We start from the raw sequence: 13,043 nt of genomic DNA, 5'->3' as shown, positions 1-13,043 counted from the left end.
ACTTTTCAAGGCCTCTGGTGGTAACGTACTGGCATTCTAGTTCCGTTACTTTTACTTGAGAGTATCATCATCAGTAACTTCTGCTTGATCATGTAACATGTCCCTTAAGGTCTTTTGCAGTAACACTTTAAACTGTCTCAGTTTTTCACATTCCTGCTGTGTTTTCCCCCTCTACTCCCCACACATCTCTTAATAGTTACTTTCATCCTGATTAAAGCTCCTGTGCACTGTACTTTGGGGAGGTAAAAAAATAAGTATGCAGACATTTCCATGCAAATATTCTTAACTTTTTTGATTTAGTGGTGTATTTCAAAGTCCTGCACAATTCCCCCCCCCCCTCGCTGTTACTTTTCCTTTTGTAAAACAGTCTTTTCTCTCAATCCTACAGAGTTCCTGTAATGGATTTTTGTAGATGGCATGTGTTCTGTTTGCAGTACTAATTATTCCCCCTTTTTTATAGCCCTATCCATTCAGCATTACACCAAATATTCCACCAAGGTCAGTCACTTGCGTATTACTGCTTGATATCTTTGTATTCTCATTCTCCCAGATACAGTAGCCTAACCCTGTCATAATCCGAACATATTTTTTTGCTTTCTTTATTTTCCCCATGGGTAATTTTGTTACTAGTACATTGGTGCCTTAGCTAACCTCCTCCTGTTACTTTTTGCTGCTGCTGTTTTCTTTTTCCTTTTTATTTAGTAATCCTTTTGGCAAGATCTCCTCATCTCATACCCTCTTTAGCTCATTTTTTCAGAATGCTGTTTGCCGCAACAATCTCTCACCATCTCTGGTGGTCTCTCCTTGCATCGTCATCGTATCTTTCCATTTTTGTTTATAACTCTCTACATGTAGTATATACAGTATCCATGAAGTACCCTTTAAATCTGGGAATTTCTTGCCCCTTGGTTTGTTCCCGTGGTTATCTTATCCCAGTTAAACTCGGCTATCTTTCTTTCCAAGATAAAATTCTTAAGTTCCTTATTTATTTCTTGTCATAATTTATAATCCAGTTGATTGAAATGCACCTGGATAAACTATAGAATCAAAGACACAAAAAAAATTCACTGCCTATATCTTGCCATCCAGATCCTTAATCACTTTTGGATTATTTTGTTTAATTTCATCTCACATCTCTTTTGCCACTTATGAGTCTTTCCAAAGCCATATTCTTAAATGTTTCATTTTTTCCTGCCACCAAATGTGCACAGATTGCTGCATTAGTTCTTACTTGGGCACGTAATATACAGCGGCCAACTTACAAGTGTTTGCTGCACTTTGTGGGTGAGCGGCTTAAGTGCAAGATTTAATGTTGTGAGTTTTGCTGCAATGAAATCTGTTGTATTGTGTGAGCTGGCGGTGTGGTTTTTGTTTTATTTTTTTCCTATTTGTGGTGTTGGTAAACATAATTTCTGGCAGGTGGGTGCCTTAACCCCCCCCCCCCCCCACACTTCAGGAGGTGCAGGGTGAGTCTTCCTCTCTCTCCCCTGCAAAATATTTTTTTCTTTTTAGGATTTTCAGCTCACCATTTTTGATATTTTTCCTTCAGTAAGCAGTGAACCAAAAAAAATCATTGATTACTCATAGGTAAGCTGTTTTTACATCTACAGCTTTTATTTTATCTACATTTATTTCATAATCCAAAAACATTTGTAACAGGGACTTATTCTGGATTTGTGAAATATATTATGTCCTTTGCAAACATTGCTGTTTTTTCCTATATCCTTTTCCTGTCTTACTCTTGATGTTGGCTCAACTTTATTTAGATTGCTAATGGCGCTCTCTCTTATATATATTGTTTTCCTCTGAAACAGTGAACTTTCTTGATGTCATGATTAAAAAACGGCATTAAGTTCGAACAGACATTGCCAAATGCCCTAAATGTAGTACTTAAAAAAAGAGAGGAAAAACATTTTCTTTCCCAAAAGTCATACTACACCCCCCCCCCATGACACTACTTTTAAATTCATCTGAATAGTGGCAGTGTTACAGAAAGGTTTTTATGAAGATAAGGTGCAGGGTTAGGGTTAGACAAATGAGCAACCTTGGGGTTACCACCCATTGCTAAAGTGGTGCAAGGGGGCAAAACCTTTCCTGTAACATTGCCACTACACAGCACACACTCAGACATACACACTAATACCACTACATCCATCCTCTTTACCTAACCCTTACAATGTAAAAAACTTGTCCCTAACTCTCATCACGCACAAATGCTCTCACCACCTCCAAGCCTACTTCCCTTTCTCGACAAAACATTGCCTCAACATGTTAACCACTCATCTGTCTGTACCTTTCATTATTAAGCACAACCCCTTGTACTAGTCAACCAGAAATTTGACTAAATGATGGAACCCATATCTGTGTTTGTGTGTATACATTTGTATGTATATTATTGGTTTGTGTGTGTATTTATACACACACACACACACATATGTATATATATATATATATATATATATATATAGATACACTGGATACAAAAAGTTTACACCGCCATCCCTGTTAAAATGCCAGCTTTTGTGCTATAAAAAATGAGACCGCAATAAATCCTATCAAAACTTTTCCCACCTTTAATGTGACCTATAACCTGTACATGTACATATCAATTGAAAAACATCTGTTAGGGGGGAAAAATATAAAAAATGTGCAATAAGCTGGTTGCATAAGTGTGCACACCCTTAAAATAATACTTTATTGAAGCACCTTTTGATTTAATTACAGCATTCTGTCTTCTTGGATACACACCTGCCATCAATTAAAGAGACTGTGATTAACCCCAAATAAAGTTCAGCTGTCTTAGTAGAATTTTCCTGACATTTGTTCAGTTGCCTGCTACAACAAAAGCCATGGTACACAGAGAGCTTACAAAGCATCAAAGGGATCTCATTGTGAAAAGGTATCAGGAGAAGGGTACAAAAAAATTTCCACAGCATTGGATATACCATGGAACACAGTGAAGACAGTCATCAGTAAGTGGAGAAAATACAGGACAACAGTGACATTGCAAAGAACTGTACTTCCCACCAATTGATGAAAAGACTAGATGAAAACTGGTCAGGGAGGCTGCCAAGAGACGTACCGCAACATTGAAGGAGCTGCAGGAATTTCTGGTAAGTACTGGTTGTGTACTACATGTGACAACTATCTCCCTTATTTTCCATATGTCTGGGTTATGGTATAGGGTTGCAAGACAGAAGCCTTTTCTTACACAGAAAAACACCCAGGCCCTGCTAAAATTTGCAAAACAATACATCAAGTCTCCTTAAAGCATGTGTGAAATGTGTGATGGTCTGATGAGACCAAGGTTGAACCTTTTGGCCACAATTCCAAAATGTACGTTTGGTGCAAAAACAGCACTTCGCATCACCAAAAGAACACCATCCCCACAGTGAAGCATGTGGTGGCAGTATCATGCTTTGGGATTTCTTTTCTTCAGCTGGAACTGGGGCTTTAGTCAAAGTGGAGGGAATTATGAGCAGTTCCAAATATCAGTCACTTTTGGCCCAAAACCTTCAGATGTCTGCTAGAAAGCTGAAGATGTAGAAGAATTTCACCTTTCAACACAACAATGACCCCAAGCATACATCCTAATCAACAAAAGAATGGCTTCACCAGATGAAAATTAAAGTTTTGGAATGGCCCGGCCAGAGCCCAGACCTAAATCCAATAGAAGATCTGTGGGGTGACCTGAAGAGGGCTGTGTATAAGAGATGCCCTCGCAGTCTGACAGATTTGGAGAGCTTTTGCAAGGAAGAGTGGGCAAATATTGCCATGTCAAGATGTGCCATGCTGAAAGACTCCTACCCAAGAAGACTGAATGCTGTAATTAAATCAAATGGTGCTTCAACAAAGTATTAGTTTAAGGGTGTGCACACTTATGCAGCCATCTTATTGTACATTTTTTATTTTTTATATTTTTTCCCCTAACAGATTTGTTTGTTTTTCAACTGAATTGAGCAGGTTATCCTTGTTTCCAGTCTTCCTTGACCTAGAGTAGTCCAAATACAGGCTTTGCTGTATTTTGGACTTTTGGAAAGTTCCTGTGTTGCCCATTTCCTTTCTTGGATAAAGGGAGGCTTTTTTGTTCATCAGTGGCAGTGGGGAGCTTAGAGCAGCCTATCTATCCCTGGAGGAGTTTTCCCAGCACAAGAATCTGGTAGTCTATTGACTGTTTTGGGCCAATTTCTAGCTCTTTCAAGTCCCCTTGTATAAAACCCGCTTTAGCGCGTTTTTGCGCTTGTTTCTACTCAGCCAAGCTACTTGTGGTCCTGCAAAGTGGTGCTAGCAGCAGAGAGGCTAAAAGAGCGACTACTAACCTGATAAAATTGTTTTTTTTTTCCTGCTACTACCTGGGCGACTGTCCGATCTAGCTAAACTGCAAGTATTTCTGCTTCTTGAACTGTTTTAAACTGTTTAAAGTTGTTTTTGCACCTGCACTTTTAAAGTTTGTCCTGTTTGTTGCATTTACCTGTTGAGGCTACACACTCAAGTGCGCTAGCCTGTGTTACATATTTATTCCGTTTTCCTGCTGTTTGTTGCAAAAACCTGTGTTGCCCATTTCCTTTCTTGGATAAAGGGAGGCTTCTTTGTTCACCAGTGGCAGTGGGGAGCTTAGAGCAGCCTATCTATCCCTGGAGGAGTATTCCCAGCACAAGAATCTGGTAGTCTGTTGGCCGTTTTGGGCCAATTTCTAGCTCTTTCAAGTCCCAAGTCCCCCTGTATAAAACCCGCTTTGGGGCGGCTTTGCACAGTTTTGCACATAGCGCAGCATCGGGCAGCTCCACGTAATTGGGTTTAAACCATTCTCGGCTCCACAAAGTCTGCTCTTCACCTTTTCCCTTAGAACTGATCTAGTTCTCATAATAAACACCCTATTCCTACTCTAAAGCCTGGCACTTGCTCACTAAAGCAATTATAAATTATGTAAGTCAGCACTAAAAAATTCAAAGCACTACACCCTCACAAACTCCCCTTGAGTACCTTGTTCCCCATTGGCCCTTTTTTTTTTTTTAATTGTAAAGGAATTCCCAATACTATTGTAGCATGTCCAAAGGTCAGCTGTCAATCTCCACTCCGGTCCAGCTGGTGAATCTGGGAATCTTGAGGCAATGTTACAACTGCCTCATGTACACAGACAACCCTCTCCTCCCAACAAATTCCAACACATGTGAAAGATGCAACCATATAGCCAAACTGGAGGCTAAGCTCTCTCAACTCAGTACTGGCGTAACCAGTCAGGAGGAGAAGGAAACCACACTCACTACAATTCCAGTCTCACATAGACCTACCACAACAGCAAACCAAACACATAAACACACAAAAACATACTCGGAGGCTCTAAATAAAAATCTGCCTAAGCAGCAGAGACCTCCAAAGCAGACACCCAAGCAACCGCTACCCCAAAACAAAACACGTGCAACACACAGCTCACAAAGCCAGTGTGCCGAACAGTCATAGCCCTTAAGGCTAAACAACACACCTGATACACTTATAATAGGTGACTCTATCATCAGGCACACTGATGTTCCGCTCACCAGGCTGAACAAGGAGAAGGTCACGGAGAGCTGCCTGTCTGGCGCTAGGATCCGCCACACAACACAAGCACTCGGGTCACTCCAAGGCAAGTACAAATATGACTCAGTCATTGTCCATGCTGGTGTGAATGACCTGAGACGTACCTCCCTGGACTACATGAAAAGAGACATAAAGGAGCTCTCTGAGCATGTAGCCCAGGCCGGTATGACCCTGACCTTGAGTAGCATCTTACCCTCACCAAGAATGATGCCACAATATGAAGACAAGATGATCAATTTCAACAATTGGCTTAAGCATTGGTGTCATTCAAAGGGGGTCCAATGCCTGTCAGCCTGGGGTGACATGCTCGACAAGCCACGATGCTTCGCTAGGGACGGCTTGCACCTGTCACCCCTGGGCTTTCGGATATTGGCAAAGGCTCTTGCCACCCCCATAGTGCCTTTTTTAGGCAAGGCTCAAAAGACAAACCCACCCCCATAGGTATCACAAGGGATAAGAAACTAAGAGTAATGCTACTCAATGCCAGAAGTCTAAACCTCAAGATGCACGCACTCAAAACTCTCCTTAGCATGGAGAACATCGATATCTGTGCAGTAACAGAAACCTGGTTCAAGGCTCCCGAGAGCACCCCAGCACTACCAGGATATACCTCATACCATGCTTTTCGGCCCCAAAACTTGGACTGAACCACAAAAGGAGGGGGGGGGATTATCAATATTCGTCAAAGATACCCACACCTCCAGGTTGGTGGCACAGCACGAAGCATCGGAGACTATCCATGTGCAACTAACAGTGGGTAAAACTGCCTTCCAGTTTATAGCCTGCTACAGACCACCCTCGCAAACCCAGGAACCCCACTTGGCCTTCCTGAGAACACTGGAAAATATGAAGGTCTCTCCAAACACCATTATATTGGGCGACTTCAACTACCCAAACATAGACTGGGAGCATTACTCTAGCTCCAACACCCTAGCCCAAAGGTTTCTAGAATTTATAAACTCAGATGCTATGGAACAACTTGTTACCACTCCCACAAGAGGGAAAAACATACTGGACCTGATCATCACCAACATGGGGGCTCTATGCTCCAGACCAGAAGTGTATCCCTCACTGGTAAGATCAGACCATAAACTAATCTCACTGGATATTCACATCCCGACCACACCCCCTGCCCAGAAAACTACAGTGAAAAACTTCTCTAAAGCAAATTTCACACTCCTCAAAACCGAGGTGGAATCCTTCAAAGCCCCTGGGCCTGTGGAAAATACGGCCCAGACCGCAGAATCTTTTATAAACACATTCTATGAACACCTTCAGGAATGCATGGATCATGCAAACCCAAATAAAACCAAGACTCAATCCTCCAAAGACAGGCGTCCTGTCTGGTGGACCCCAGCCATAAACAAACTATACAATAGGAGGAAGCTACTACATGATAGAGCAAAATCCCAAAAAGGGAAGGCATCTCTGATCAGTATTAGCAAAAAACTACGGGCACTCATAAAATCGTCTAAGGCCAGCTTTGAGAGAAAAATTGCACAGGACACTAAGGATAATCACAAGACTTTCGTTAGCTATGTTAGGGACCTGGGTGGGAATTCCCAGATATGCTCAGAATTAGTCCAAAATGACAAAAAATACACCAAGCCCACTGACATTGCCAACATCCTAGCTGACAGGTTCAGCACAAACTCCCCCCCCCCCACCACCACCAAAAGGGCAAATATCTGTCCCAGCAGAGTGCTGCCCCCTTGACATCTCAGATGCTCAGGTAAGAGCCGCCCTCTCCAAAGCAAAAAACACAGCATCAATGGGACCAGACGGTGTCCCGGGCTGCGTCCTACATGAACTCCAAGAAGAGCTAAACCCAAACATAAAACTACTGTTCAATCTCAGCCTTACTACAGGATATGTACCCAAAGAGTGGCGTACAGCAACAGTGGTCCCTCTCCACAAAGGTGGTGCCTCAGCGAATCCTGGAAACTATTGCCCCATAAGCCTAACTAGCTTGGTCTGCAAAGCTATGGAAAGGATCATCATGGACCTCATAAATAAAGATATTGGGGACCTACAGACACTGGATCCTACCCAGTTCGGCTTGTTAAGGGCAAATCCTGCCTCTTAAACCTGGTTGATTTCATTGAAACGGTCACCAAGGCCATTGATGAGGGGAAGGTGGTCCACACAGCCTACCTGGACCTCGCAAAAGCCTTCGATACAATACCCCACTCGGGCATTATAGATAAGCTCACCAGCTTAAATATAAACCTCTATGTCACTAGATGGGTTGCAAACTGGCTCAAGGACAGAACCCACATGGTTAGAATTGCTGGAGCCATGTCAGACTCCAAACCAGTTACAAGTGGCGTCCCACAAGACTCAGTCTTGGGACCTCTCTTGTTCGGTATATATTTCTCGGAGGTACAGGCCAACACGGAAGGACTGTGGCTGACCAAGTTCGCAGATGACTGCAAACTAGGCGCCATAATCGACTCTCCAGCCGACACAGGCATCCTACAAAAGGGCCTCATAGAAACAGACAACTGATGCCAGAGCCATGGCCTCAAGCTAAATGCCAAAAAGTGTATAGTCATCCCCTTTGGCAAAAACAAAGTGCCCACAAATTATCACATAGGTGGTAATCCACTAAGTACGGAAGACGTAATTAGGGACCTGGGGACCCAAGTTGATAGCAATCTCTCATTTGAAAACCACGTGGCCAAAGTGGTTAGAAAAACATTTTATATAGCCCACCTAATCATTAAGGGATTCACATCTAGATTAGGGGAGGTTATTGTGCCTCTTTACTCATCCCTCATCAGGCCCATAATTGTGTACAATGCCCCTTTTGGGATGTACCTTACCAGACACCTGCAGCAACTGGAAAGACCCCAAAAGTACCTCACCAAGAGGATCAAAGGGCTCAAACAGATGCCATATGCTGCCCGGTTAAAGAAACTCCAGCTCTACTCGGTGGCATACTACCTGCTCAGAGGCGATCTGTGCCTGACGTATAAAGCCATGTCCACCCGGAATTAATGGACATGCTGCACCTCAGTAAATCCAAATCCCATCGAGCTACGCGCTCGAGAGACTTGAACCTCAGCACTGAAATAAAAAGGACATGCTGGAGGGACAGATTCATAACCCAGAGGCTCCCTTCACTCTGGTATAAAATCCCAGTCCAGGTTAGGCAGAGTCCCTCATTGACTCTCTTCAAGAGGAATCTCGATGAGTGGATGGTAGATAGTAGGTTTACCCCGGGTATCACTTCTGTGTCACTGTTAGACAGAGGCACAGTATACTAACCTCGAAAAAAGGGCATAGCAAAATTAATTTAAAATGGGTGGTGAAAGCCAAACACACTCTGGCTATGCTTATAAATTCAATAGGGCAGATAGCCTAGTATGAACCTATGAACCTATATGTCACATTAAAGGTGGGAAAAGTTTTGAAATGATTTATTGTGGTCTCATTTTTTTTATATCTCACAAACCGGGCATTTTAACATGGGTGTGTTGTGCATATGTGTGTGTGTGTATAATATATATCAATAAATAAAAAGCCGCTGCCTGCTCAAAGAAAACGTCTGGACACAAGTTTAGTGCTTTCATTCTTTGAGTAACAAGAACTTCATAAAAAGATAGGAAAACATGAAAACACTTGTTGATATAACCTAGTCAAGTAGTGCAGTAAAACAATAAATGGAATAAGGCAGCCAATGAAATGTGATGACAGAGTGGTAGGGAGTAACTCCTTACAAGTGATTTAACCTTATTTAGTTAAGTTACAGTGAGAGGCATATATACACACAGACATATATGCATGCATCAAAACATCACATGTAAACATACAAGTATATCTCAGTGGTTATCACAAAGCCTCTTGTGAGAAAAAGTCATACATAAACATAACATAAAAATATTTAAAATATATATTCAAAAATATATAAAACCGATAAGGTAATGCACAAGTAGTCTTCGTTCCAGTAAATGAACTGTATTTGGTTGTTGTGAAGTTTTATGTTGGTAAAAGTCACTCGTATATATTCCTTCATGTGTGCATGCAAATGCACAGGTATTCCTACGTGTGAAACGCATTGTGTTCCATAAACATGTAATGGACACTTTGCTAATGTGTAAATATAAAGTAAATGTCTGTGGTTAACGGTGAAATAGTTGCATATAAATCATATTATAATAAACCGAAAAAGTATTCATTTATCAGTAAAAGATTTCACTTCTGTATCTAGTATTTTGTCTTTAGCATAGTGGATGTTCTTCATGTTTCACTGTTGCAGTCATCACATTTGGGTTATCTGCTTGCAGGTAGCCCTCAGTCGGCCTGATTATCAAAGTCTTGGGTCCTGCGTCGGTTGCTTTCTCATCTTCTGTGATGTCAGGTAGTCAGGCAGCCGACGCCATTACATCATTCTTACTTGCCGTGCGGTGCCCAAAGCAGAAGCAGTACGCAAGTCCCGGTTGGCCGACTCCTGAAATTTTCATTTGAGTTTCAGAACCGAAGTCTTCAAATAAGCTAAGTACCCCATTGGGGAACCTTTTTCTTGCTCTAAACCGACGTCAGTAAAAGTTAACAATTGTATTTCTTGTGGAAAGCAAATACCTCATAAAGATTTTCATTCGTACTGTATTCCTTGCCTAGGCCCTGACCACGATTTACCCCGCTGTCGGTTTTGTGCCTTACCTAAACCACAAACTATCCATCGTCGGTATATTTTCGCTTCAAAATATTTTGGTGCTCTTTTCAGTTATCCTGGTATGTCTTCAGTAAGCCATCAGACTACAGACATTCTGAAAAAATGCAAAGATAAAGACACAGACAGGCCACCTAGGTCCAAAGCTGCCGACGACGCTTCTTCTAAGCCAATTGTCAGTTCGACTGTACTCAGTGAGGCGTTTTCGCAGCCCCTGATACCCACTACTTCAGATTTGCAGGCCTCTACTGAGACCCATTCAGAATCCGGTATGCCGCGAGATGCTTCAACTGTGGAACCTGCAGATGTCTCTACCTTGGATTGTTCCGGAGCCGCTGTGCAGGCACCGGCTTCTGAGGGTGTATTCAGGCCTACAGACTTGCGTATTAAACCGACGCCATCTTCTTCTTCAAGCCCTAAAACTCGAACCATGCCTAGAAAATTGATGCCCAGACCACATAGTCAGGCCTCTATACCTAAAAATCAAATTATAAGAATGGCTGAAGACCTTATTACTTTAATCAGGGGAAGCCAGCCTTCCCTCTCTGAGACCTAGGACCGAGTTTGCTTATGATACTTCTGACCGGGATTCTGAATTTTCTGTTTCCTCTGATGACCAGGATTTACCCTTATCTACCTATGAGGATTCTGATGCTAAGGACTCTATTCCCTCTGCTTCCCCCCAGAGGTTTTCTCTTTTGGTGAAACCTTGCTTACTCTCAGGGAGCATTTTCGTTGGGAAAGTCAGAATTTCTCTGATTCTAAAAAGAGGCTTAGGGATTTCTTACTCCTGCCACAGCACAGACCTTTAGCCATACCTCCTGTACTAGACATTGTTGATGATGCCTTTTCGGAATCTAGCTTGACCCCTGACTCCTGCTCCCAGAAAACCTGATAGATATTTCAGGGTCCCTGACTCTCACAGGTTCCTTTTTAAAAATCCTACTGCAGATCCTTGGACCATTTCACAGGGACCCAAGGGCATTAAAGCTACTACTCCCAAAAATCCTACCCCCTCTGATAGAGACTCCAGGGCGCTGGATAGATGGGGTAAGAAGGTTTACACTTCTGCAACTTTGGCCATTAGGGCCTTAAACTGCCAGTTTCATATGTTAAAGTAACAGCAGCATATTATTGGATTGCTTAAACATAAAATTATGTTGATTCTTGACTGTGCTGAAAATAATGATTTACAGGATTTACTGCATTCAGCTGAGCAAGTTGGAAAACAGTTTGCAATGTGGATTTGATTCACTAGATGCATCTTGCAGGGCTGCTGTAACTGGGTCTGTACTTAGAAGGCATGCTTGGCTTAAGTAGCAATCCTTGCCAGATCATGTTAAATCAAAATTACTTGATGCTCCCTTAAATCAGGACTGCCTGTTTGGAAACAAGGCCAAAGAAATTTTAAAAAGCTGGACGAGAAAGCTAAATCTATGCAAACTGTTAAATGCCTTTCCTCCTCTGCCTCTGCTCTCCAAAGTACTACTAAAGATCAAACAAGAGAAACCAAGGACGATTTTGATTGCACCCGACTGGCCAAGCCAACACTGGTACCACCTCTTGCGCAGTGTGTCATTGTTGTCCCCATGGCACCTGCCTCAGACGCCTACCCTATTGTCTCAGCAGGAGAACCAGATTCTGCACCCTCTGCTTGAAACACTGAACCTAGCAGCCTGGCTAATTACCTAATCTCTCCTTTACCGTCCCTCAGTAAACCTGTAATGGATAATAATTTAGAGGCAAGGAGGCCTAGTACTAAAAATTCTTATGCTGAAAAATGGAAGAGATTGTGTGCCTGAAACCAATCTCAAGGGGTGAGCACAGCAGTGCCCAATTTACCTCAGATTTTACAATACTTAACTGAGATGCTTCACAAGGGCCTGTCTTTCTCCTCCATCAAAATTCACGCCTCAGCCATTTCAGCTCATTATAACACAGAACCTCCCCTCTTCTCTCATCCACTGCTTAAGCAGTTCCTCAGAGGGGCCAAAAATTTACGACCACCCAGGAGAGCTCCTACTCCAGCCTGGGACCTTAACTTTGTATTGGAGAAACCTCACTCTTCCTCCTTTCGAGCCAGCTGCTACTGCAGACTTAAAATTCCTTTCTTGGAAAACCGCTTACCTTTTAGCAATCACTTCAGCAAGAAGGGTATCTGAATTAAATGCCCTTATAGCAGTGGAGCCTTTCATCATCTTTCATGTGGACAAGGTGTCCCTCAGGACCAATCCCTCCTTTATGCTCAAGGTGGTATCCATTGTGGCCCTTAATCAGTCCATTAATTTGCCAACCTTCTTTTCTAATCCACAGAACAAAGGGGAATGGATACTGCACACCTTAGATGTGCACAAACAACTTAGATTCTACTTGGACAGGACTAAACCTCAAAGGAAATCTGAACAACTGCTGGTGGCATTTGCTGCAGGGACAGAGGGAAGGCTATTTCAAAGCAAACCATTTCTAAATGTATAGGCCATTGCCTTCATTTCTGCTATAAGCACCATGGAAAACCTATCCCACAGGGCATCAGACCCCATTCAACAAAGGCTGCATCTACCTCTACAACCTTTCACAGAGGCGTCCCTACCAGAGACATCCTAGAAGCTGCTACCTGGAGTTCTGTACATAATTTCACCAAGCATTACCATCTGCCAATTTTCTCTAAATCCAGAGCTGGCTTTGCTACTGCAGTATTGCAGGGCCATATAGCTGGTCCTAATGCTATCTAATTTCCTCCTCCCATCCTTAGCTTTGGGAATCTACCCAAATGTGATGACTTCAACCCCTA

The 13,043-nt window shown here is 42.6% G+C and overlaps 1 protein-coding gene across 1 annotated transcript in view; it reads left to right on the top strand.

Annotated features, from left to right (window-relative positions):
- Nucleotides 1-13,043, top strand: part of LOC122810711 (bromodomain-containing protein 4-like) — a 1,011,045-nt gene that overhangs the window by 84,158 nt on the left and 913,844 nt on the right. The window lies entirely within an intron of this gene.

The sequence above is a fragment of the Protopterus annectens genome, chromosome 9.part0, assembly GCF_019279795.1.
Source record: "Protopterus annectens isolate FY-2018-M chromosome 9.part0, PAN1.0, whole genome shotgun sequence".
NCBI lineage: Eukaryota > Metazoa > Chordata > Ceratodontiformes > Protopteridae > Protopterus > Protopterus annectens.
This window is presented reverse-complemented; position numbering and strand designations above follow the sequence as displayed.